Source organism: Podarcis vaucheri, assembly GCF_965113315.1.
Source record: "Podarcis vaucheri genome assembly, chromosome: 9".
Lineage (NCBI taxonomy): Eukaryota > Metazoa > Chordata > Lepidosauria > Squamata > Lacertidae > Podarcis > Podarcis vaucheri.
The window spans coordinates 39346415-39370565 of NC_138767.1; positions in this window are offsets into that span (position 1 = coordinate 39346415).

A 24151-nucleotide genomic window follows, 5' to 3' on the forward strand; every position below is an offset into this window, starting at 1 on the left:
AGAAAATGGGAATGAAAGGTGGTAACTTACCTGGGAGTGAGCACCATTGAAGGTTGCAAGTAGACTTACTGATGAGTGGTTAGGATTGTGCTGTGAATTGTCTTTCAGCTATCTCAACATTGACTGCAAAGTCAGTTTCTTAATTTATAGAAGCTTTTTAAACACTCTTATGATTTTCCTTTCACACATAGAAAAAAGCCTCCTTTCTCTGTAGAAACACGGCCTTTTTGAAAGCATTATTTGGAATTCTAGGAAGAAGTCAAAGATGATGTAGAGTTATTGGATGAAACTGAACTGGAAGCAGGATTTAATGAAATCTTCTGAAACTCCTGGCTTTGTTTTTATTTATGGGCCTTAGTGACCTGTTAACCCCCTAAACCAACCAGGCCCTGATTTTGGAACAGGAAGATGGTGAGGGCCATACTAGAGCTACATTTCTTGCAATTTTTAAAGAGGAACATGGATGCTGAAATTAGCCCAGGTGACACATATGGATGACGGGAAGTCTAACCTTCACTTATTGTAAAAGTTGCAATTGTATTGGTAAGCACTCCCAGATGTGCAAATTTAATAAAGTTACAGCTTAGGAACAGAACTTTGTTTTTGTTTCTGCAGTGTCAGTCACCACTGTAGTTCTAGATTGCCTGGATGATTGAACTAGAGATTTACTGTTATTCTCATTACTCATCATGATGCAGAATTTGCATAGAACTGAATTCTAGGTAAAGAACAATAACAAGTGATAAACAAACCACAGAAGATCTCATAGCTTAATTCAGATTTTTATCATAACTTTGGGTGCTGATCTTCACTGAGTTTCTTTGTGCTGCAGAATGTTTCTAGCACAGGTTTCAATCCTTGTTCCTCATTACAAGCAGAAATATCATCTTACTTTGGAGAGTGAATTACTCCATTTAATTCGAAAGCATAGTGGATTCCTAACCATCTGAATAAAAAATGAATTATAAGATTGTAGCTATCATGGTGAAAGCATGAATTTTGAGTACATCATGAGAGTAGCTCAACTCTCCAATTCCTGTTTAAGTCACTCAGCCAGCTAACATGCACAGTATGTTAGGAATGAATATGTTTGACTGCATTTAGTATACAAACTATGATGTATACTCTAGGAGCAATAAAACACAAGCCAAGTGTCATGGCTTTACACAAAGACCTAGAAAGCTGCCTTATACTGAATCAGACCGTTGGCCCATCCATAGCTCAGTACTGTCTGCACTGACTGGTAGTGGCTTTCCAGGGTTTCAGATACGGTTTTCCGCCAGGCCTGGAACCTTCTGCATGCAAACATGTGCTCTTGTTGTTGTTGTTTAGTCGTTTAGTCATGTCCGACTCTTCGTGACCCCATGGACCAGAGCACGCCAGGCACTTCTGTCTTCCATTGCCTCCCGCAGTTTGGTCAAACTCATACTGGTAGCTTCGAGAACACTGTCCAACCATCTCGTCCTCTGTCGTCCCCTTCTCCTTGTGCCCTCCATCTTTCCCAACATCAGGGTCTTTTCCAGGGAGTCTTCTCTTCTCATGAGGTGGCCAAAGTACTGGAGCCTCAGCTTCACGATCTGTCCTTCCAGTGAGCACTCAGGGCTGATTTCCTTAAGAATGGATAGGTTTGATCTTCTTGCAGTCCATGGGACTCTCAAGAGTCTCCTCCAGCACCATAATTCAAAAGCATCAATTCTTCGGCGATCAGCCTTCTTTATGGTCCAGCTCTCACTTCCATAACATGTGTTCTTACCACCAAGCTAAAGCCTTTTTCTAAAGCTCATGAGGCAAAGAATCAGGTGCTGAGAGTTCCGATATTACTGTAATCACCTGTGCTGAATACTAAAAAGAGTCTGGCCATCATAGCAGAAGTTATATGAGTCCGACGTAATGCACCTAATATTTGTCACTAGCAATGATTTCCAGTGAAATTGCTATTGACAAGCAGCATGCTCCACTTGCCTACTGCAGGATGCTACTGTTGCTACATTGATGCCAGGCACACAATGCGTAATTTCAGCAATATGTGTCTATAGGATCGAGATAATATAATTGGCAATCATTTTCTGATGTTTTCTTTCCAATAACCATGTGAAGCTGTAGGGGCCAGAAATATGGTGGCCTTGCCCCCTAGTCACCTGAGCTTGGCTGAGCAGATTGAAACCACGTTTCCTCATAGCTAGGTCTCACAGGCAGCTCCTGGCTTTCAGACATCCACACTCCATTGCGGTCTGGGAAGTGACAAGTCTGAACACAAATATTGGGAAATTTCTCCCAAGGAGGGATTGCATGGCTTTACAGAGTGACCTTGAGACTGGCAAGATAAGATCTACTCGCCAGTTATCTTAAAGATGGGCAATAATAAGCATGCTGTTTCTTTCTTATGGCAGTTTTCACAACAAAAATTTCCACTTTTGCAAGGCTTTTTTTATATGCATAAGGTAGGTATTTCTGTTTTGGTTTTGACTCGAGGAGATTTAAGGTGTGCACATCGGTGGACCTATTTAAAAGTCCTAAAAATGAATAATCAATACGCACAACTTGCAGACTTAACATATAGAATAAGAGAACAAGAAGAGCATACGTTTAAAGAAGATTGGAAAACGTTTGTGGAATATATGGGAAATAATTGTGTACAGCTGAAAATGCTGGCAGTATCAAGATAAATTCAACAGTGTGAATAAGTTTTGATGGATGCAATAATGGAATACTGAATGGTATAGTTTTTGTAAAATATTCAGGGATTTATGATATGTAAAATGAACCATGGAAAGAGAAGAAGGGAAGTCATTGATACCTTAAGGATGCAGAATGAGTATTTTAAATTGTAAAACAGAATATATATATATATATATATATATATATATATATATATATATGCTTTCGTAGATTTTCACGGGTACAGGAATGCAGGTTTTGGTGTCTTCGGGTGTCTTCCCGTGTAAGAGTCGGGGTGTCTGTGCGACGTTTCGACGAGGTCTCACTCGTCATCTTCAGGCTGGTGCTTTCGGCTTCTTGTTACTGGAACTTGTTTCAGAAGCTTTCGGCTTCTTGTTACTGGGTTCCAGTAACAAATATCAGTTATTGCCTACCTCCAAAAGTGAATTTATTAACAGCTAAAATGTTTAATATGGGGGCCAATGAAATTCGCACCATCACCACCCACCCTGACTAAAAGGTGTTTTTGAATGCTGCTGTCATAGTTCCTGCTCTGATGAGCTTTTTTTGGGGGGGGAGGGGGTAGTTGTTAGGTTTCAAAATTACATTAATGTCTGGTATGTATTCAGAAAGCACCTACCTAAATGTGTTCAACATAGAACAAAGCTTTAAAGTCATGAAGTGGTTCAAAAGTGATTTGTTATTACACCGAATCCCCAATACCATATAAAATATGTAGTTTCTTATAAATAATGAACCAATCCCTGTGAAACTTGTAAGTCTAGAAAAATGTTGCTTAAGAATATCAATCATCTTAATGATGAAACTCATTAATGATGAAACCACTAGTGTGAAAGTGATGCTACATGCTCTGAAATCTGTTTTTAATTTTTTTTTAAAGGTAAATTAATTTTGAAGTTGACATGGACATGTTGTACATATAAGCTATTTAGCAATGTGTTAAGGGCAGAATTGTTTTCTCAGTCTACTTCTGTGTTAGAGCCTCTTCAGGAGAGAGAGCAGGGAAGAAAAGAACCTTCAGATCTTTTAGGCTGTTCATGCTGAGAAATTACATCTAAAAGAATATATTCAGTGTATGGATGCCCCATTAGGTTTAAATTTAGCAAATCATGATAACCTCTTGAGGACCTGAGTAGATCAAATAATCAATGGTCTAAATCCAGCGAACTGCAAGCCTTACGAAAGGCTGGTGCGCTTACTCCTGCATTTGTGATTTAAAGTGCTGGAGCTACAAAGCAAGAACATTTCATTGTAGGGTTCAGGTGGTGGGGTCCAAGCATGTCAAAATTGCAGTAAGCACAGGACAACTGCTTGGGATTTGAACAGGCCACAACTTTATTGATTACAGATGTCAACAGGTTTTGGCATAGGTATTGGGTGTCAACCCCAATCCAACCAATCCATCTGCTGCTTGATTATTTTGCCGGTGTTAACCAAGGTTGTGGGTTACCTTATGATGCACACCAAATCAGGGCAACTTGCTCAAGATCACCTTGGTGGAGCTATGGCCCATCAGCCCCTGTCTGAGTGTCTGGACACAGTGGCGGATCTTGGGTCTCAAATTTCAGTAGTGCCCTGTAACAACCTGAGGATCTAGATGAACTGAGAAGACTGCTTTACCAGAACCCTTATCACTGCCTCGTCACCAGACTAGAATAACACCCTGAAGTTGCAGAATAAGTCTAACCAAAAGTGGATGGCTACCAGGATGGGGACGAATTCCAGGGAGGTGAGATTGTGTGTGATCCCCTGCTCCCAACAGTGATCAGATCATGGCCAAAAGCAACAACAACCCCTGAAATAGACCCCAAATCTTGGACTGCTGGAGGCATCGGAACGTACCTTGAAATTGTGGGGAGTTCCTGTAGGTTCTGCCAGAAGGAAACTCCATTGTAGGCCTTGAGGAAGGCCAATCAGACCTTGAAATCTTTTTTTACCACCCGAGTCAATGTAAGTTGATGGTGAGATGCAAGGGTGGTAGACAGATACATACAGGTACATGTAGACCCATGGAACTGTGGAATTGGAAGGGACCCCAAGGGTCATGTACTCCAACCCCCTGCAATGCAGGAATCATTTGCCCAATGTGGGCTTGAACCCACACCCCTGTTATTACAAGTTTCATGATCTACTGACTGAGCTATCCCAGCTAATAGAAAGCATTGTGACATAGAAATAGTGAACAATTTATTGAAAATATATTACATTTCTGAAATCTTATCATCTTGTGATTTTAAAGAAACTCTGTTATAGAACAGATGCTGTTGCAGGGGAGAAAGGCATCAGCTGATAGCTCTGAAGGCCTTTGGTATAGCATAGAATTCTTTTTCATCCAAGTGTTTTAAACTAGTACATTATATGCACACCAAGCTATCAAAAGTTGCGTAGTAAACCAAGTCCGCTCTGTTCTGGGTCAGCTTACTCCAAAGACCAGATCAGGTGGAGATTATCAAATTTCTCCCACAGCCCACCCAGCATATGCACTGAAATCCTAAACAGTATTGCTCAAATGCAAGTTCATTACTTTCACGGGGCAAAGAATCCGTAGGATTGTGCAATCCCAGGAAAGATAGGATCAATGTATTCTATGTTCTTCTTATCCTGGTTTTTTAATGCTAAGGTTTGCATAGGATTGCAGCCTTACTTGTGGAACGGTTTGCATGACTATCCAAAGCTGACATGAGCAATAGTGTGCAATATATTCACAGTTCCTCCTCTCCGTCCCAAGGAATTCAAGTGTTGCATGAAAATCACTGTATGAACTCCGAGAGCAACAGATATATTAAATATGAATCATAAAACAGCAGGTGGAGGGGCAAATCCAGATTGGGTCTGTGACAGCAGGGGAGAGGATTTCCCGTGTCTTTTTCCAGTTGAAAATCTCTCCTCCAAGCTGCTGTTTGCACCCAAAATTTACTTCTCTCCCAGAACAAATAGTAGCTTTGGTGTAGGGGCTATTTTTGTCAGGAAAACAGCATGTGGAATGGGCTAAAACTCCCATTTTTGTTTCACAGTCTTGATCTGATCTGGATTCCTTCCACACACCCATGTTTCTTCAAAATAACATCAACAACAATGCAATCACACATTTAATGTATTGCCTAGTTTGGCCCATAAAGGTTGAAGTAAGTTCAATTCAGCAAAAAAAGTCCAGCTAGAGAAGGGGTAGTCAGTGGGATTCAGCTCCAGATGTTGCTGAACAGCAGCTCCTTTCCCTATCCTGGCATGGTAGTAAGATGTGTTGAAAGCCTCTAGCTCAGGGGCAGAGCACAATATGCTGACTGAAACTAAATGAAAGGAACATGAAGATACAGGCCTTGGTTCTACTACCTCAATGGACTTTGGTTGTGTAGATAAACAACACATCTTCCATGAAATAAACACAAAGGACAGATCTCAACATGCTGACAAAGCAGGACAAATCCTGCTGATGAACTAATAGTGCACAGAAAATGGAACCAAATTTGCAAACTTTGTATCTTGTAGGAGTTGTATATTCTTAGAACGTAAGAAGAGGAACCTGCTGGGTCAAGCCAAAGGCCACAGGGCTCATTCAGATCCCCAGGGGACACTCACAAGGAGAACCTGAGGGCAAGCACACTTTCCCCACCTGTGAGTCCCAGCAACTGATATTGAAAGGCATACTGTCTCTGGCAGTGGAAGTAGAATTTATGTCTATCAATGGCTGCTAGCCACAATGGCTATTTTCCAGGAATGTTTACAAATCTACAAGGTGTGACCAGAACATTCGGTGAATGGTCACAGAAATCAGACAGTGTGAAATATTCAAAAATACAATCGACATCGGAAACCCACGAAATGCTCACAATTGTGTACAAAGATGAAGCTGCAACTCAAAAGACAGTGTATGAGTGGTTTAAGCATTTCTGTGAAGGGCGGCAAACCATCGAAGATGACCCTCAGTCTGGCAGATTGTTGATGAGCAGAACGGCGGCAAATGGCAACAGAGTTCGTGAGTTATTGATGCGGGATCATTGTTTATACATCCAAATGATGGCAGAGGAATTGCATATTCCACGTGAAATCATTACTGAGGTTACTTAGTTTTCCCACCCTCCATATTCTCCCGATCTGGAACCACCGAATTTCTTTCTTTTTCCAAAACTGAAATCTGCACAGATTTTCCAACATTTCACACGTCCAAGCTGCTGTGATGAGGGAACTGAAAGCAGTACAAAAAGAGGACTTCTCCAGAAATTTCCAACAGTTCTACGAACGTCGTCAATGGTGCATTGTATCAGAGGGGGCCTACTATGAAGGCCTGTATAGAAGTGAGAGCTAGACCACAAAGAAGGCTGATCGCCGGAGAATTGATGCTTTTGAATTGTGGTGCTGGAGGAGACTCTTAAGAGGCCCATGGACTTCAAAAAGATCAAACCTATCCATTCTGAAGGAAATCAACCCTGAGTGCTCACTGGAAGGACATATTCTGAAGCTGAGGCTCCAATACTTTGGCCACCTCATGAGAAGATGAGACACTCGGTAAAAAACTCTGATGTTGAGTAAGATTGAGGGCACAAGGAGAAGGGGATGACAGAGGACAAGATGATTGGACATTGTTATAGAAGAGACCAACATGAATTTGACGAAACTCCAGGAGGCAGTAGAAGACAGGAGTGCCTGGCGTACTCTGGTCCATGGGGTCATGAAGAGTCGGACACGACTAATCAACTAAACAACAAAAGGCATGTATGTTCGAATATTTCTCGCTGTCTGATTTCTATGACCATTCACCAAACTTTCTGGTCATACCTTGTATTAAGAATTCTTCATAAAAATGTTAGGATTAGTAGGTCTTTATATATAATGACAATCTGTTATTGCATTGTAGCAGAGTATAGTAACTGGCACACTAAGTCCAAAGGCAAGATCACTTTTTCCTCTAATCTAATCTACAAGAGTGTGGTTTATGTGGCTCTCCTTTTATGTGAAACTAACAGATTTCCTCTTTCCTACCAGGGAACTATATTCTGTCTAGCACATGTGGTTATGACGAACACACTTGTTCACATGTGTGCTGCTAATTCCTTCCAGTTGATGTGTGTACAGTATTTGGATCCCAAGGCATAATTTGGATGATGCCAAAACCTCCATCCTCATTTCGAAACCACACATATCACTCAGAAGATTGGCCAATAACCTCAAGGGTTGGGGTTTTTTTCCTGGGGAACGTTCTATTCTTAGATCACACATAAGCTTTACTACATTCATGGTAAGGAGCATCAAGCTTGTCATGATGTATCTGTTAAGAGCCATGCAGAAATATTACTGAGGTGTAATTAGCTGCAGGTTAGTCATTAAAAGTGGGAAATTCCTGAAGCTGCCAAGCATTAACTAGCTTAATAGTAGTAACAATTATACCAGTTTCAATCATTTCGGAAAATCCCATGGTGTGAACAGTTTTAAAGGACCAGTATGTTAAATAGTAGCTATTCTACAAATATGCAAAACAGAAGCTACCTGAGAAGGCCAAATGTAGCTTGTTCAGCACCAGGTTACTAAAGTGAAGGAAAAGATCCTCATACCATCTGAATATGGGTCTTTATCCTTGGAGGAAATATTTTCTCCAACAACTGGATAAAACTGCCAACCAAATGTAGCTTGCATTGACTTATCATTTTTTTAAAGCTATCACATCACCTTAGGATATGTTCTGCTTCCACTGACAAGAGGCAGCAGCTTCTGAATACCAGCTGATGGAGGAGGGGAGACTGCTGCCATGCTCAGGTCCTGCTTACATGCTTCCCATAGGCATCCACTTGACCACTGTGAGTACAGGATGCGGAAACTTGATGGCCCCTGGACTGATGCAGCAGGCTTCTATTATGCTCTTAGTTTATCACCTAAACGTAACCCCCACCTTTGTTAGCGCCAACAGTATTTAGCTTCTGAAGAGCCCAAAAGCTTGCACACTTCAGAGCCCCCTTCCTGACTACTGGTTTTTTGTTTTGTTTTTTGTTTAAGGGGGAAGGGGTATTTTGCAACATGTCATTGACACAATAATAGTGTCTTCGTGGTGGATTTTGACTGGAGCATCCACAAACATTCTGCTTCATTAGTTGTGCTAGGGTGGTTCCCCAGTGTTAATGCATTAGTGCTGTCTGGAGATGAACTCTTGCGCTATAGAGCAACAAGCGTGGAAAAATACTGCCACCACCAAAACATTTGGGATATAAAAAGCTACAGGATTTTAGCAGAAAGTTATGGGACATGCACTGATTAACAACAACAACCTATTAAATGCATTGCCCCAATATGGATATGGGGGTATTTCATTAGCTTTCAGACTGTATCAGGGCTATGTCTAGAGATGTCTGATAATTCCGATGAAAGCAGACTTTACTGATGTTTGCTTATTCATCCCATGTCCAGAACAGAAATCAGTTCAGCTAATATGATCAGTATTTGATGTCCTCTTTGTTTTCAGACCACATATGAAGCCTAATTGATTAGCATTACATTTCCTTTCTATTGAAATGAATGGGGTAGAATAATGTAATGACAATGTAATTTGCACAATGTACATAATTTACTCCATAAACTATGCAAGTTACATTCTTTCACCACTGCAGTGAGACATATAACATTGTTTTTGGTGAAAGGTGAACTGCAGCGGAATGGAAACAGCACAGCATGCAATAAACACAGGGCAGAATGGAAAATTATGCCCTTCTTACATCCCTAGTTATGTCACATCTGATACAAACTCAGACGCAGGGTTGAAGGAAGTTGATGGACAAGCCTACTTCAATGCAAAAAGAAATGTGACAAGAAGAATCAGATGAGGAGCCGTATCTCAGACTCTGAGCTCATCCATTACAACTGGGAGGTAGAGGCTTGCTAAGCAGCTCCTACCTCTACCCTAGGATTTAGCCACTGTATTCTTTGTAAAAGGTAACTTTATTCTTGTAACTAGGTGTGGCCTAGTTCAGTCCACTCCACTGGCATATGTCTTATTGTGGGTGTGGGTGCAATACATACAGACTATGAAAATGACCATAGTTTAAATACATATTAACTCTATAAACACAAGATCACCAACAATCCACACCTACACAGTGTCAGCATTTTCATGCTTTACCACTCAGCCTCGCACAGCTTGCAAGCTGCAACAGTTTTGACTGGTTATATATTTCTTCTTTACTTAACTTTTGATAGCTTCCATGGGATAACAAGACACACCCAACACAGGTTTTGTATGCAATGCATGCTGGGGGGGGGGTTACTCCTGGAAAGTGGGAGGTCAAGAGGGAGGAGTTAAGCCTAGTCAGAAATAATTCACCCGCTGCTTTCTCCTCACTCTTAAGGAGGCACCAGAGAGATGTGCTGGGCAAGGCTGAAAAAGGTTCTTGTCACACCAATATTCCTGCTCCCATCAGTAAAGCATCATTGAAAGAGGTGCCTGTGTCTGAGGAGAGGCACTGCAAGCACAAGAGAAAGTCTCTGCCTTTCAGTCACTCATCTGTAAAAGGAGGAAACTGTGGCCTGTCACTGGGGTTGTTGTATCCTAGGGTAATGTGTTGAACTGATGTACAGTGGTACCTCAGGTTAAATACTTAATTCGTTCCAGAGGTCCGTTCTTAACCTGAAACTGTTCTGAACCTGAAGCACCACTTTAGCTAATGGGGCCTCCTGCTGCCGCCACTGCACGATTTCTGTTCTCATCCTGAAGCAAAGTTCTTAGCCTGAGGTAATATTTCTGGGTTATCGGAGTCTGTAACCTGAAGCGTATGTAACCTGAAGCGATGTAATCCGAGATACCACTGAACTACTGCTTCTTCCCACAACTCACCCTGGGCAAGTGAAGACTAGTTTATTAGGGCAGATAGGGCACCACCAAGCTCATTTTGCCCTCAGCCAGCACCCATCTCCCGAGCTTCCTACTTACAGCCAGTACAAGGGGTGGATCTGCCTGTCAGCTTCCTTCTCCTCTGCCTTAGTCTCCACGATGCCCTTGCAGAACTCAACAGGGAAGAGGCTAGGGACAAAAAGCTAGAATTAGTTAGCTCTGCCTGCCATTGGTTCTAGCTCCACCTGCAGTTTGCGCTCCCTGCCTTTTGTCCTACTAGTCCCAATGGGTACCAGAGACACATTTACCTTCTGTAGCCTTAAGAATGCCTCACATTGGTCCTTCTCCCATCAGTACTGCAGATTATGAGGACAGTACTGATTACTTCAGGACCAAATGATGTGCTTTCATATGACTTCCACATGATATTTTTAAAATGCAAAGTAGCCACTAGAGGCTGCAATCTATCACAGAGATAGGTCAGGTGATCACTTAATTCTTTGCCAGTCACTTTCCCTCTCTAAATCATTCCCCAATCTGTTTTATAACATAATGTATCTCTAGCTCATCTTGCTGTCTGGTCACAGGCATGGATCCTTCTATATTTCTCCCCCCCCCAAAAAAAAAATGCATTTACAAAACATGGAAGCTTGGGGACTCCATTTGCACATTTTTCTCAGGACAGTTCCTTTCTTTTCATGTGTTTTTCTAGATTGGAGTTCAAAAATGTTGTCAATGCAATATAAAATAAAGTGCACACATACAGTTTGTCAGTCTTCTCATAAGAACATATTTATTTCAAATACAAAATCACTGGAAAAACAAATGTGAAAGAAAGAGGAGGAGAAGGAAGGTGAAGCTATAAATTAAAAATTGGGAGTACACTATCACATTCTTTGGCTTACTGCTTTATACTCAGGGAGGGGCCAGCTAATATAAAGGTTTTATGGGCCCCCTTTTCTCTCCCTCTCCTGTTGTGGGATCCAGTGAGCTGGAGTGCAGAAGGGACAGACATATACTTCTGTCTGAGGGAAACATTCATTAATTAAGAGGGGTAAATTAGTGTTCCTATATTTATGGTAAACTCTCTTCAGTTGGCTTTTAGCCTGCTTGCACTCTTTGTCAAACCAGCTGGAAGATCCCATTGATCTTCTTGAGCCACTGTTCTTGATCTCAGTTCTCAAGTGGTCTTGCAACCTGTCAGTCAAGATCTTAAGTAAATTCATAGTCTCAGCAGCAGAGGTAGTTTAGATGATAGCAGTATGAATAGCCCTTAAGTCATTTGTATGAAGAAGGCGAGTCAGCGCTGGATTGAGTACTGGTGTCCACTAAATTCTATTGCCTGCAGTCACACCTAAGTTTGCATTATAGATAAACTGAGTTTTGTGGGAAGAATTGTTGAATACTGGGCATAGTACCATTATTAGAGGTAAATGATCGCTTTCAGTATTATGGCCCACCTCAAACTCCATGACAAACTTATATGCAAATTATGAAATCACAATATAATCTATCACACTGCCTCCATAGTTTGTAAAGTGGGTATATTCTCTGGGCCAATCTCCCTTTATCATACTATTTAATATTAGCAAGTCCCCCCGCCTTACAATTTGGGCTAAACAAAGCCCTGAATAATTACATCTATGATCTTTAGACAGATAGGAGGTACCTCCAGCTAAGTAAATATCGGGTTCCAGAATCTGATTGTAATGGGTGTACAAATTTACATCGTTGACTCCCATACGTGCGTTAAAATCCCCTGCAATGATAAACACTGCAGTAGGATATAGGGACTCCAGGGATTCTATATAATTCTCTAATTCTGTCCAGATAGTATTTACAGATTTTTTTGACAAGGTGGTATGTAGACGTTAATCAGCATTAAACATACTTTTAAAACTATAACCAAGACAGCAGTTGCAAATGAGTTACATGGAATCATGGCTGTTGTGGTTGCATTCAACTTTGTGGAGATGAAACATGCTAGACTCCCACTGGGCCTACCACCTTTTGTTGTGGGAGTGGCTGTCAATGAGTGACATTTGTATTGGTTAAGCATTTTAGAGTCATTGTGCCATGTTTCTTGTAGCAGAATAATATCAAATTGCTCCAAACAGTTTGTCAGCTTTTATTATTCTGCTTTGAATGCCAACCTGCTATGTTCCAGGACATCAGTTTTAGCCCCAGTTCCTTTAAGGCTCTGTGCTTGTCGCTTCCACTTTGTCCAATCAGAAGACCTGCTCGCTCTTGAAGAGGCTGGTGAACACTATTCATTTTCTCTACTGGATTATACAAATGAGTACCCAACAGAGACAATATATTTTGTGAAAAGCAGCCGGCACACTTGAGTCATTGGCAGCCATCCATATGATTGTGGCTCCTGGAGAAAGTGCCAGAGGATAGGGATGGAAACTCCCAGTGTTTTCAGTTGCAAGAAAGTCCAATATAATTAGAGTTTTAAATTATGGTGCAGTCCTGCTAAGAAATAAGGCCCCATTGAATTCAATTATATTCAGTGAATACAAAGAAGTACCTACAGGATTGCAGTCTAAGTACTATCACCACCACCACAACATTTAAGTAGGAGTCATCATAACTGGGAAACGTTAGAAACCAAAGACTGCTTCTGACAGTAGGCAGTTTGACCTCCTCACACAAAATGTGACCCTAGTTAAAAATTTCCAAAGATCCTCAGCCAGGGATCTATTAGGATACATATGTATGAATAGACACATTCAACATTAGTAACACAGGAAGCTGCCTTAAACTGAGTCATATCATTGGACCAGCTAACACAGAATTGTCTATACTAGTAATTGGGAGCCAGTGACCTTCCACTTGTTAATGCACTCCAGCTCTAATAAGCCCCAGCCAGCATGGCCAATGGTCAAAGTTGATAGGAGATGGAGTCTAACTATATATGTGAAGCCACAGGTTCCCTATCCCTGGTCTCCAATGGCTGGCATCAACTCTTCACAGAGTTTGAGACTGGAGTCTTTCTCAGATCTACCTGGAGATGTTATGGATTGAACATGGGACCTTTCGTGTACAGTGCATGTGCTCTACACCTGAGCTATGGCCCTTCCCAACTTTCTGTGAGCAGTCATTTGTACGTTGTGTCAAGCCGACATTTTAAGGAAAGAATTGTTCTCCTCTGTTGAGCTCTAAGCGTAAATCAGATGGATTGGCTGTGGTAGATACATAATGCAACATTTAAATGAAACAACCACATGGTATTAGATACCATTGTAAGGGTTCCCTGTTTCTCGTCGTCTTAGAAGTAATCCTCCTTCCACTGTTTCTCAGAACCTCTAGCCAACGTGCAAGACTCCTGCTCAAATGTTCTCTCATTCCACTCTCAAATTGCTCCTAGGCCTAAAACCTGCATAACAAGTTTCAATTCAAAACAAACATTCATGGTTGAGTTATGAACCCCCAGAGGGGCTGATGGTGAAGTGGATTAACTTTGTGTGTGTGTGTGTGTCTTTGGCTTAAATCCACAACAGGCCCAAAGCTGGAGTGGGTTGTACAGGCACACTCCCACAAACTTTATTTACCAGCATGATTTGAAAGAATGGAAAGTTTTTAAAATAGTAATCTCAGGAACAAATTGATTGGGATGAGGGGTGTTGGCAGGAGATGTCTGAATATCTTTGGTCTATGTGGACTATTATACGCTTGGAGGCGGCGATGTTTAACTGAACAGGGAGGGGGAACCTGTGGCCCTCCATATACTATTAAACTCCAACTCGCGTCAGCCCAGAGAAAGGTGGGCGTTCCAGTCCAGCAACATCTAGAGAGTTACAGATTCCACACCCAATTCACAGGGAGCTCACACATTTTTATAGATAATTCTTCAAGAGCTGAGCAACTGGGTAGGTAGATAATATTTTGTGTCATGGCTCAGGGTCCTGACTCCCAGAGGAGAAATCATGGACATTTCAGTGCAGGAGGATGAATTGCCCTCAGAACCAGCCTTTAATGTCCCTGCCTCTTCACTGATCCCAAGACCAGCAGTCACAAGACCATGGTGCCTCAGTACTGACACCGCATGAAGAGGTCAATTGTCTTCATTAGTCTCAGAGGTCATGGGAAAACTCCAGACTGTCCTGAACCACTGGAGTCAATTGAGACAATGGTCCTTTAATTGTAAGATGGAGTAGGGGGTAGCTGCTCAGAGGAAAGTGCAACCCTGTTTAAGACTTCTTCACACAGTGCATAGTCAAGTTATAGAATTCTCTCACACAAGATGTAGCGATGGCCACCAGTTTGGATGACTTTGAAAGGTGATAAGACAAATTCATGGAGGATGGCCGTATGCTTCTGAATACTTGTTGCTGAGACTCACAAGTGGAGAGGGAGCTGTTGCACGGAGACCCTGCTTGTTGGCTCCCTATAGGTATCTGGTCGGCCACTATGACAAAATGGATCGGATCCATCATAGCTCTTCTTATGTGCTTAAAGCTTGGTCTGAGTTTGCAGGAGCAACATTTCAGCCTGCCTCATGTCCAGCCTAGGCACCACTTGGACCTATCCAGGGTGCTACCACCTTGTTTGTTTGCCTTTTGGACCTTGACCTCTGCTTTGCTCGCTCTTGTTTATCTGAACCTATTGTCTGCTTTGTCTGACCTTGCCTTGCTGGAACCTGAGTTTTGCTTGACCTGTCTTTGCTTCCTGGGTCCTGATCTAGTGCCAGTGCTACTAATGGAGACTTATCTCCTGCTGCAAATATAATCTGGGAGGGGTTTTTTTGTTGGAACCACTGTATATGGGAGGGTGCTGGTGCCAGTGATCCTCACACTGTTCACACTCCCTGCCACCCTCAGCTGCTGTTTTATTTTTATTTTTAAATGTGCAAGTTAACCACATTTGAACAGTTAATGTTGCATACTGTGTGGCCCTGAAGAGGAGGGCTTGTGCAGTCTTGAATTTGGCCAGGGATGAAAAAGCAATTTTGGCTTGGGAAGGTGGCAGGTGAAGCTGCTAAGAGGTTCTTGGCTAGCAGCACCATCTCTCTTACATTTCAGGTGCAAAACTTTCAACCAGCTCCTTTAAGTGATGCTTCCACAGGATAACTTTCCACCAGATTGTTCCCTTCATGTCTAGATGTTTCCTGTTGTACAATCATTTGGCACAGAGAATACTTTTTAAAGCGTCACATTTTCATAAAGTCAGAATAACAGGAATGCAACAAAGCCCATGATATTTTTTTAAAAATAAAAATGTATATATTCACTTCTTAAATGAAAAAGATAAATTTACACAACATTTGCTTTTTGTGTTTCTTCTCTTGCTGACAGTTATCTGCTGGTTTAATTCAGTTTGTCCTTTGCAAATGGTAAACAGAAAGATAAAAGATTTAGGCTTATTTAATAATGAATAATGTGTGCCGACTGAATAAAATTGCATTTTAGATGTGAAGGATGAATTCCTCTCAAGAGAACTCTTAATAGACCTAATCCCAACGAGGGGAGTTTTGCCTTGCTTAATTCCCTTTTTACCTAGGGAAGAGACAGGCCACATCCTAGGGTGGCAAATTACTGCTGCAGGACTTGCTATATGCCCATCAGGATTCTCCTCATACTCCACCTCCCTCTCCAGCCAATCTAATCTCCCCAGGGCACCCCACTCACTGACTCTGCTTGGATGTTTTTGCCTGGCTGGAATGTGTCTCTAAACTCTGAAAATGCCTCTTGCTCACCTAGGTGAAAAATAACATGCTTAGAAACTACTCTTCTGTTGAAATGTAACTTCATATTTGTTGCTTTGTCTACTTTTGCTTCTAGCCCTTTCCAGCATTGGCATGTGGTCTTTTGAAAAGTTGCACAGATAGGCTTCCCACCCCTGGTTTAGTCACTAAATTAACTAGCCTATCAAATATCCCCATAAAAAGGTGTGCTTCAGGTTGTTGTTTAAGAACTGTCCATTATTTCCAGTATAAATACTTACAAATCTATGGGTAGCTGTCTGTGAATAGGCATTTCCCTTCCTCTCTCCCACAGGAGAGAATGCCCCTTCTGAGATGCTCCAAAATACACAGCAGGGCAATGCCTTTTATTAGGACCAAGCCAAAGGTAACAAAATTGCAACCAAGCTTTCAAGTTCCCTAGAACTCTCCGTCAAGCTGGATGTCAGAATAATGACAGAATAAAGCCTCATCTTCAGGAGGTATAAAATACTCTTCCTCTAGTTTTAGGATTCCATACAATATGAAAACATTCAAAATACACAGGGGGTTGATACTTTTATTAGGATCAACAAAAAGTCAAAAAACCAGTGGTGACCAAGTTTTCATTTTCTGCAGAACACATAAGACTGCAACCAATGCAGACCTGATGGCTTTAACATCCTGCTAGCTTCTCTCTTCCTTCCTGCTCCCACTTTGCTTAACACCCAGCCTGGAGAATCCCTAAGCTTACTCACTATTCTGTAAGTTTTTGGTCAGTCCTGATAAACGTATTGACCTACGGAGTATTTTGGAGCTTTTCTTATAAGTCAACACAGCTGCCTTTGCATTTTGTCTTCTGAGATGGTGTGGTGTCTGCAATGACAACACCTAAATTGGGGCTCACAAGATCTAGATCCATAACTGTAATGTTAAATTTCCACTTTTGGTTTGGCCTGAAACATCAGCTGCTTTGTGGTGAACCCTTGCTGAACAGTTAGGAAAGAAACATGCAAAAGTCATCTTAATTGAGGAGGTGGTAGTTACTGCTGGTGTGTGTATAAATGTTAATTGTGTGTTTCATAACTGAAGTACAACTCTTAGCTATCTAATGGGGCCTCCTTATGGAAGGCAATTAAGTCCAGTGCTTAAATTACCTAGCCACAATTAATACGTAACATGCAACCTCCATGCAGCACTACTTATCAATGCAGTATTGATTATTGCTGGACCCTCTTCATTTTATTTGATTGCCCATTATTCTAGTGTTTCTCAAACTTGGATCCCCAGCTGATGTTAGATTACAACTCCCATCATCCCTGACCACTGGTCTTGCTAGTTAGGGACGATGGAGATTGCAGTCCCCATCAACAACAGGCATTGTGTGGATATACTTCATAAATGTTTGAAGTGCTAAGTCATGGTATGCTGAAATATTTCCCCCCAGTGCTGTATCTATGCAAACCTTTCATTCCACGAATGCTTCAGAAAGAATACATTTAAACCAATTCTGTTGCAGAATAATGTGATAAATCTTGAGAGCAGATGGGCTGTAATGGAAACAGTTATTCACACCAACATTTGTTTATTTTAGGTGTTTCTGGAGAGCTATAGATCTTCAGTTCTGGTGCACATGTAAATGGATTGATGAACACTTTCATAAACGCTTTGCTCCACTTGGCTCCTTCCACTCTTCACATTCTTTCTGAAGTAGCTCCAGGATGCTATAATTATGTGAAACATTTACAGGGAAAATAAAACAGAAGCTAAACCTGTTTGCTCTGCTGTCATTTATTCCAGATAAAGGATGCAGTTTTTAAAAAGTTTGAAATATGCTCAGACGTGGCTAGATTTCACCTGAGCTACCATATGAGTATTGTAATTTCCCAAGAAGTGGCTACAGTTGTCTCAGTCCAATCTAGATGTCACATATTCCTTTTCCATGGAGAGAAGCTGACCAGCCTGGCAATTCCGTCAAAGTGTCTTCCACCAAAGAAGGATGGAAGGTGGGCAGCTTAGAGGGTGCAGTACAGGCCACATGACACACACACAGGTCCATCTTCTCATATCACCACTGCTCCTCACTATACCCAAATCTGTTGCATGATCTTCATTCCCCTTTCAAAAAAACACGCCAGCTTCTATTTAATGAACAAAACCAAGGAACACAGGGACCAGTCACATGCTTAAGGTAATGTCTAGTTTTCCCTGTATTGTGGCTAGAAATGAATTTTCCTAGAGCTTGTAGGAAGGTTGTGCTAGCTATAAGCAACAACCTCAAAAAGGATAAATATCTAGAAAGCTGAGAGCTAACACAACAAAGCTCATCACAGATAGATGGGCGTCAAAGGTGAGATAGCCTGAAGCTCATGCCATGGAGCTGATAAAACTAAGGTAGCTAAGAGGAACAGCAACTAAGCAGGCTAGGAGAAGTCAAAGCTCAGATATTGGAGAGTTCAGCAACTAAGTTGTTGCACCAGTAGCATTCTTTTATTATTATATTTAATTCATTTGACATTTTCCTTTATCATTACAAACAGGAAGACAGAAAGGCAATCCCACACCTGATGGCAAAATAATCAGCGTCATTCTCATGCCCCAAACTTCCCTAATTGTTTGACACTATAAAATAGCATTGAATGCTAGTATCCTTGTGCCTGCTCATTCCTGACTGCATACCCCACTCAGAAATCAAATTTGGAACACTGCAGCTGTCCTGAAGAACAGCAGTCAGAGATGGTTTACCGTCAGGCAAAGGAGCTACCAGCCTATGCCACTATTTTGTCAGTGTTCAAGCTGCCCCCCAGCAGTAGTGCTCTAAGTTAAACTAAACTCTGCAGGTCAGGTTTTGAGTGGTTTACAACAAACTTGCAGAGATATTGAGCCCCTATTGCAGCTTGGGCTGAAGTTGAGAGAATAAGGGTATCTCTATACTGTCACTATTTTGCTGGAAGGATTCAAGCACAAATCTGTTTCTTTTTTTTAATGGACTTTTTGTGGTTAGGAAAATGAAGGGGAAATGTACTAAACATTATGGGATGAATAAATGATTAACAAAAGACCTGTAAATACACCACAAGTATATCACGGTGAATGATCATTGTCATATAAATGCCCCATAAACAAATCAGTTCAATAAAGACCAGACGTTAAGTCTAACAACTGTGTAAGCTTTGTGCAAGCAAATCAGGATGAATGCTGAATAAACACATCATCTGGAGGAGCCCCTAGCTCATGACAACTCTGCTGTAGTATCCATTGCGTTTATCCACACATCGCTGGTTTTTGTTGAAAGGTAGTACATAACCACAGAGCCTAGGACTTGCCGATCAGAAGGTCGGCGGTTCGAATCCCCGTGACGGGGTGAGCTCCCGTTGCTCAGTCCCTGCTCCTGCCAACCTAGCAGTTCGAAAGCACATCAAAGTGAAAGTAGATAAATGGGTACTGCTCCGGCGGGAAGGTAAACGGTATTTCCGTGCGCTTCTCTGGTTTGCCAGAAGTGGCTTAGTCATGCTGGCCCCATGACCCGGAAGCTGTACGCCGGCTCCCTTGGCCAATAAAGCGAGATGAGCACCGTAACCCCAGAGTCAGTCACGACTGGACCTAATGGTCAGGGGTCTCTTTACCTTTACCTTTACCTTTACTAGTACATAACAGTGCTGCCGTATATTTCATTCTTGTACCCCCTGTTGCAATTTGGATTGGTGGGCTGAGAGGAGGAGAGCAACTGTCAGCAGTCCTTAAATGTATTCCACTCTTATTTTCAGGGTGGAACTGCTTAAACGCCTTCCCCATCTCCAAGACCAAGCAAACCAAGCAACCTACTCCCCATAGAGACCTCCTTGCTCAATGGTCTCACAAGGGGACTGGATACACTTGTGAATGCTCAAAGCTTGCATGTAAGACTCAAGTGAGAGCAGAAATGCCCACCTTTGCTCTTCGATGCTCACTTTTATTTTTCAGCCCCTTTGGCCACAGGGTTTTGTAACACCTGCATGCCATTTTGCAACGTTTTGTTTCAGGGCCTGACCTATCTTCTAGAATTCTACTGTCTCTACAAGCGAGGCTATGAGCTGAATCCAAACAAAGCAACATGATGCAAATAAAGATAGAATTGAGTCATGATCTAAAACGAGGGTTGGGAACCTTTTATCAGTGGGCAAAACCAGAGGCAAAAGTTGGTGGAGCAGTGAATGTGACTTTCCAGCCGCATGGAAGTCAAAAGGTTTCTGCATGCACATGTCTGCATTCAGCTAGGCGAGAGCACTCAGACCGGGGCAGCAAAGGGTGGGGTCTAGGAAGAGTCCTCTCAAGGGCCAGACAGAGAAGACTAGAGGACCACATTTGGTCCCTGAACCTGAGCCCTGTGGTGTGCAGTGAAATTTTTTATTTCCTTGAATAAAATATGGGGGGGCAGGTATTTGAATGGCAATGCCCATAAACTTTGGAGAGCCCCTGTTCCCTCAAATATTTTATTGGGCGGGGGCTGAAGGGACTTTGGCCCTTAGGAGTTGGCTACTATGGTCCAGACACTAAAAATTGCCTAACTATGCATGTTAATCACCATATTCATGGTTAAGGAATTCTATAGCAAATGAGCAGCACTGTGGCAATGAGAGAGACTGCAATGCAGGTCAGGTTTCTGGGTGGTACTTATGCATTTGGTACTTATGTAACCTGTACCATATACACTGCAAGTTTCATCCTGCACTTGCTTGCTGCCTATTGCCATGGATGTGGTCTTTTCCAGCATTTTTTTCGCAGCTAGTGCTGTCCAAAGAGGCAAGGTGACATGACCTTTACGGATGCACTTCCCACACCTTTAATTCTTCAAAATGTCAAACAAAGAACATGAGCTTTTGACCTGTGGGCGGCCTCTGTGTGTGATACATCTGTGAATGCGATGGATGAGGACCATAACATCTCCAGCTGATTATATGTAGTCAGATGGCAGAGAACTGAGCATGCAACATGAGTTTATTCATTTTTGTTTGTATAAAAGATTTATAGGCTGAATTTCCATCGAAATAAAGTAGAAACATTAAAAAAGCAGCAAATGCAATAAATAAGATATTTTAACTTAAATAGAGAAAGAGAAAAAAGCAAGTAGTGGTAGATTGAAAAGTAACGGAAATAAAACAGTAACACACAAATTCCACTGGACTTGATTAGTACTATTTGTTGTTTTTACATTATATTGTTATGCTTTTCCTCTGAAGTGGGCTGCAAGAGTACTTGGGCACAGAACCCATGGGCTGCACACTGCCTTGTCACACAGAGTGGGGAGCAAGCCTCAGATCTGACGCCCCCGCAACCCAAAGCTGGCTAAGTGAGGCACTGGGCTTTGAGAAGGAGGCAAGGGTATTCCAGCACCCTGTCATAGCCCACACGCTTCCTTCCCCAAACCCAGCACCTCAGTTACCAGGCTTTGGGAAGGCAGCGTGAGAGCTGCAGGGTGTGTGTGTGTGTGTGTGTGTGTCAAATGTTGCTGAGGGTCACAAAAAAGAGTGAGGCCTTGAGGGCCATGTGTTGGTCCACCCAACTCCAAAGCATGGTTGGGAACATGTGGCCCTTCAGGTGTCTATGGACTGCAACTCCCATCAGCCCCAGCCACCATGTCAAATAGTCAGAGAAGATGGGAGCTGAAGTCCAGCAACATCTCAGGAGCCACAGGCTCACCATGGTTGCTTTAAGGAATTCAAGACTACCTACATGACTTTTTCCTTGATCCCATTTTATCCCCTGTGTGGTAGGTTAGGCTGACTGGCTCAGCTCAAGGTCAGCCAGTGAGCTTCATGGCTGAGGGGGGATTTGAACCTGCCGTAGTCCAACACTCTAATCATCATATCCCTTGGCTTCTGTATATCCAATCTGGTTCAGGTGTTAATAAATGTGTTAATAAATATGTAGCCATTGAACCTAACAGAATGAAATGCTCTGGAGGGTAGCATAACCATGAAGGAAAATGTGCTGAGCTACTTTTTTTTTTATAAAAAAAATAATGCAATATATGTTAGTTTTTTAATATATCATTTTCAACAATTATAAAACATACTTTTATATATTATACAATTTTTTTTTACTTCAATCACGTCTGAAAATTTCCCAATCTTTCCCACTTAATTTACATTTCTTACTTTCATTATTACTTTTAAGTATCATAACTAATGTCTCTCTTCTTTATCTTCTTTTCAATATTTCATATATTCCTCCTTACAAAACTTCTTGTAGTCCTACTAGCATAATTTGTTGATTACAGTTGCTCTTCAAATAGTTTGCATATTTATTCCAATCTTCTGTGAATCTCTGGTCCTGCAGGTTTTGAATCCTTCCTGTCATCTTATCTAATTCTGCATAGTCCATTAATTTTGTCTGTCATTCTTCTTTCGTTGGTAATTCTTCTTGCTTCCATTTCTGGGTCAACAGTACTCTTGCCGCTGCTGTTGCAAATAAAAACAATTTAATGTCCTGTCTATTAATGTCCAAATGTGCTGAACTTCATGCAGAAAGGCAGCCCCTTGTTTCATACACCCCCATTACACTAGAGATGCTTTTTATATCTACCAGTGGATGATCAAGTGTTTTCTCTCAAGCGCCTGTCATCTGGCAGGTGGGTCCGCTGTTATCATTTTCAATAGTTTCACATTCATAATTATAATCTGGAAGGCACGCGAACACGGAGAAACTGCATGTACAATGGTAGGTTTCTCATTTCTTTTCCAAAAGCAGAGAGCCCTGCCCCCAGGTCCCCTCCGAATTACAGCTTCTCCAAGCAATGTACTGCTGGAGGGAGACAGTATGCTTGTTTGGAAGAGAAACCCTGCTTCCCTGCTCGTAAGTAACAGCAGGCAGAGTGAGACATGGAAATCTCTGGATTTATATGCTGTAGATCAAATATCTTAATCTATACTTTCTACACGCGGCTGGTAAATCAGAATCTCCTGAGCCAGGAGGATTACAGCATCTCTCCTCTCCCCTTCATTAAAAGCCTAATACTCTTCTTTGAAGAAGTATAACGTGAGAATGTGGTTTTTATTTTTTAAAAAAAGTTCATCTCCTCATTGTGCGCTATACACTGATAATTGCTGCCACAATAACAATTGATTGAAAATGGAATTTAGTCCCCCCCCCAATAGAGAGCTGTTCTTCAAACGTTTAGCCTTAATACAGTGGCTGATGTAATACCCTTCTGCTTCACTAGGCATTTTATATAGGGACATTAAAATTGATTTTCTACATCTTGGCAGATGAAAAAAAGTGTGTTACATGCCCTATTGCCCAAAAGTGTGCAAGCACAGAGCAAAGGTTGCAGTGACAGAGGTTTCTATGCTATCTGGAGGCCTGAGTTACTGAACTGGAGAAGCAGTAAGACAGATTTATAGAGACATCTAATCAAGACATTGTGGGTGAGCATACCTCATAACTGCCTGCTGAAATCCTTGGTCTGGGAAGGTCATCTCATAAGAGGAGAGGAGCAAGGATGGTAAAAGGACAATCAGCATTCGATGGGTCCTCTGTCCTGGAAAATACAGAGGAGTACATTAAATAAATGCCTACTCTTTAAAGACAAACTTTATAACTTTGTTTAACCTGAGAAATTATCAGAACAGTGGCCAAATAAAAGTCTCTATTAAGGATAAAACAGACAGGATATACGAAGCATGATTTCTTATTTATTTATTTATTTATTGAACATCTCCTACACAAAAAGAATCCGGACAGAAAGAAGAGCTAGGAGTATAACTCTTTATATTATTGGCTTAAAAAGTTTTATATTTTTATTTTAAAATAAGAACCTGCTGGAAACAACACATATTTTAAAAAAGTTCAATGTGCACACAATGAGGATGATCAAATCTGGCTATTTTTGCTTAATGTTTGTTTTGTTTAATATAATTCACCATCCTTGGTTGCTCTTCTATTGCAGAAGACTCTATAAGAGAGCGCATATTTGTGATTAACATAATGCCCAGAGGATATATCAGAAAGAAGTTAGA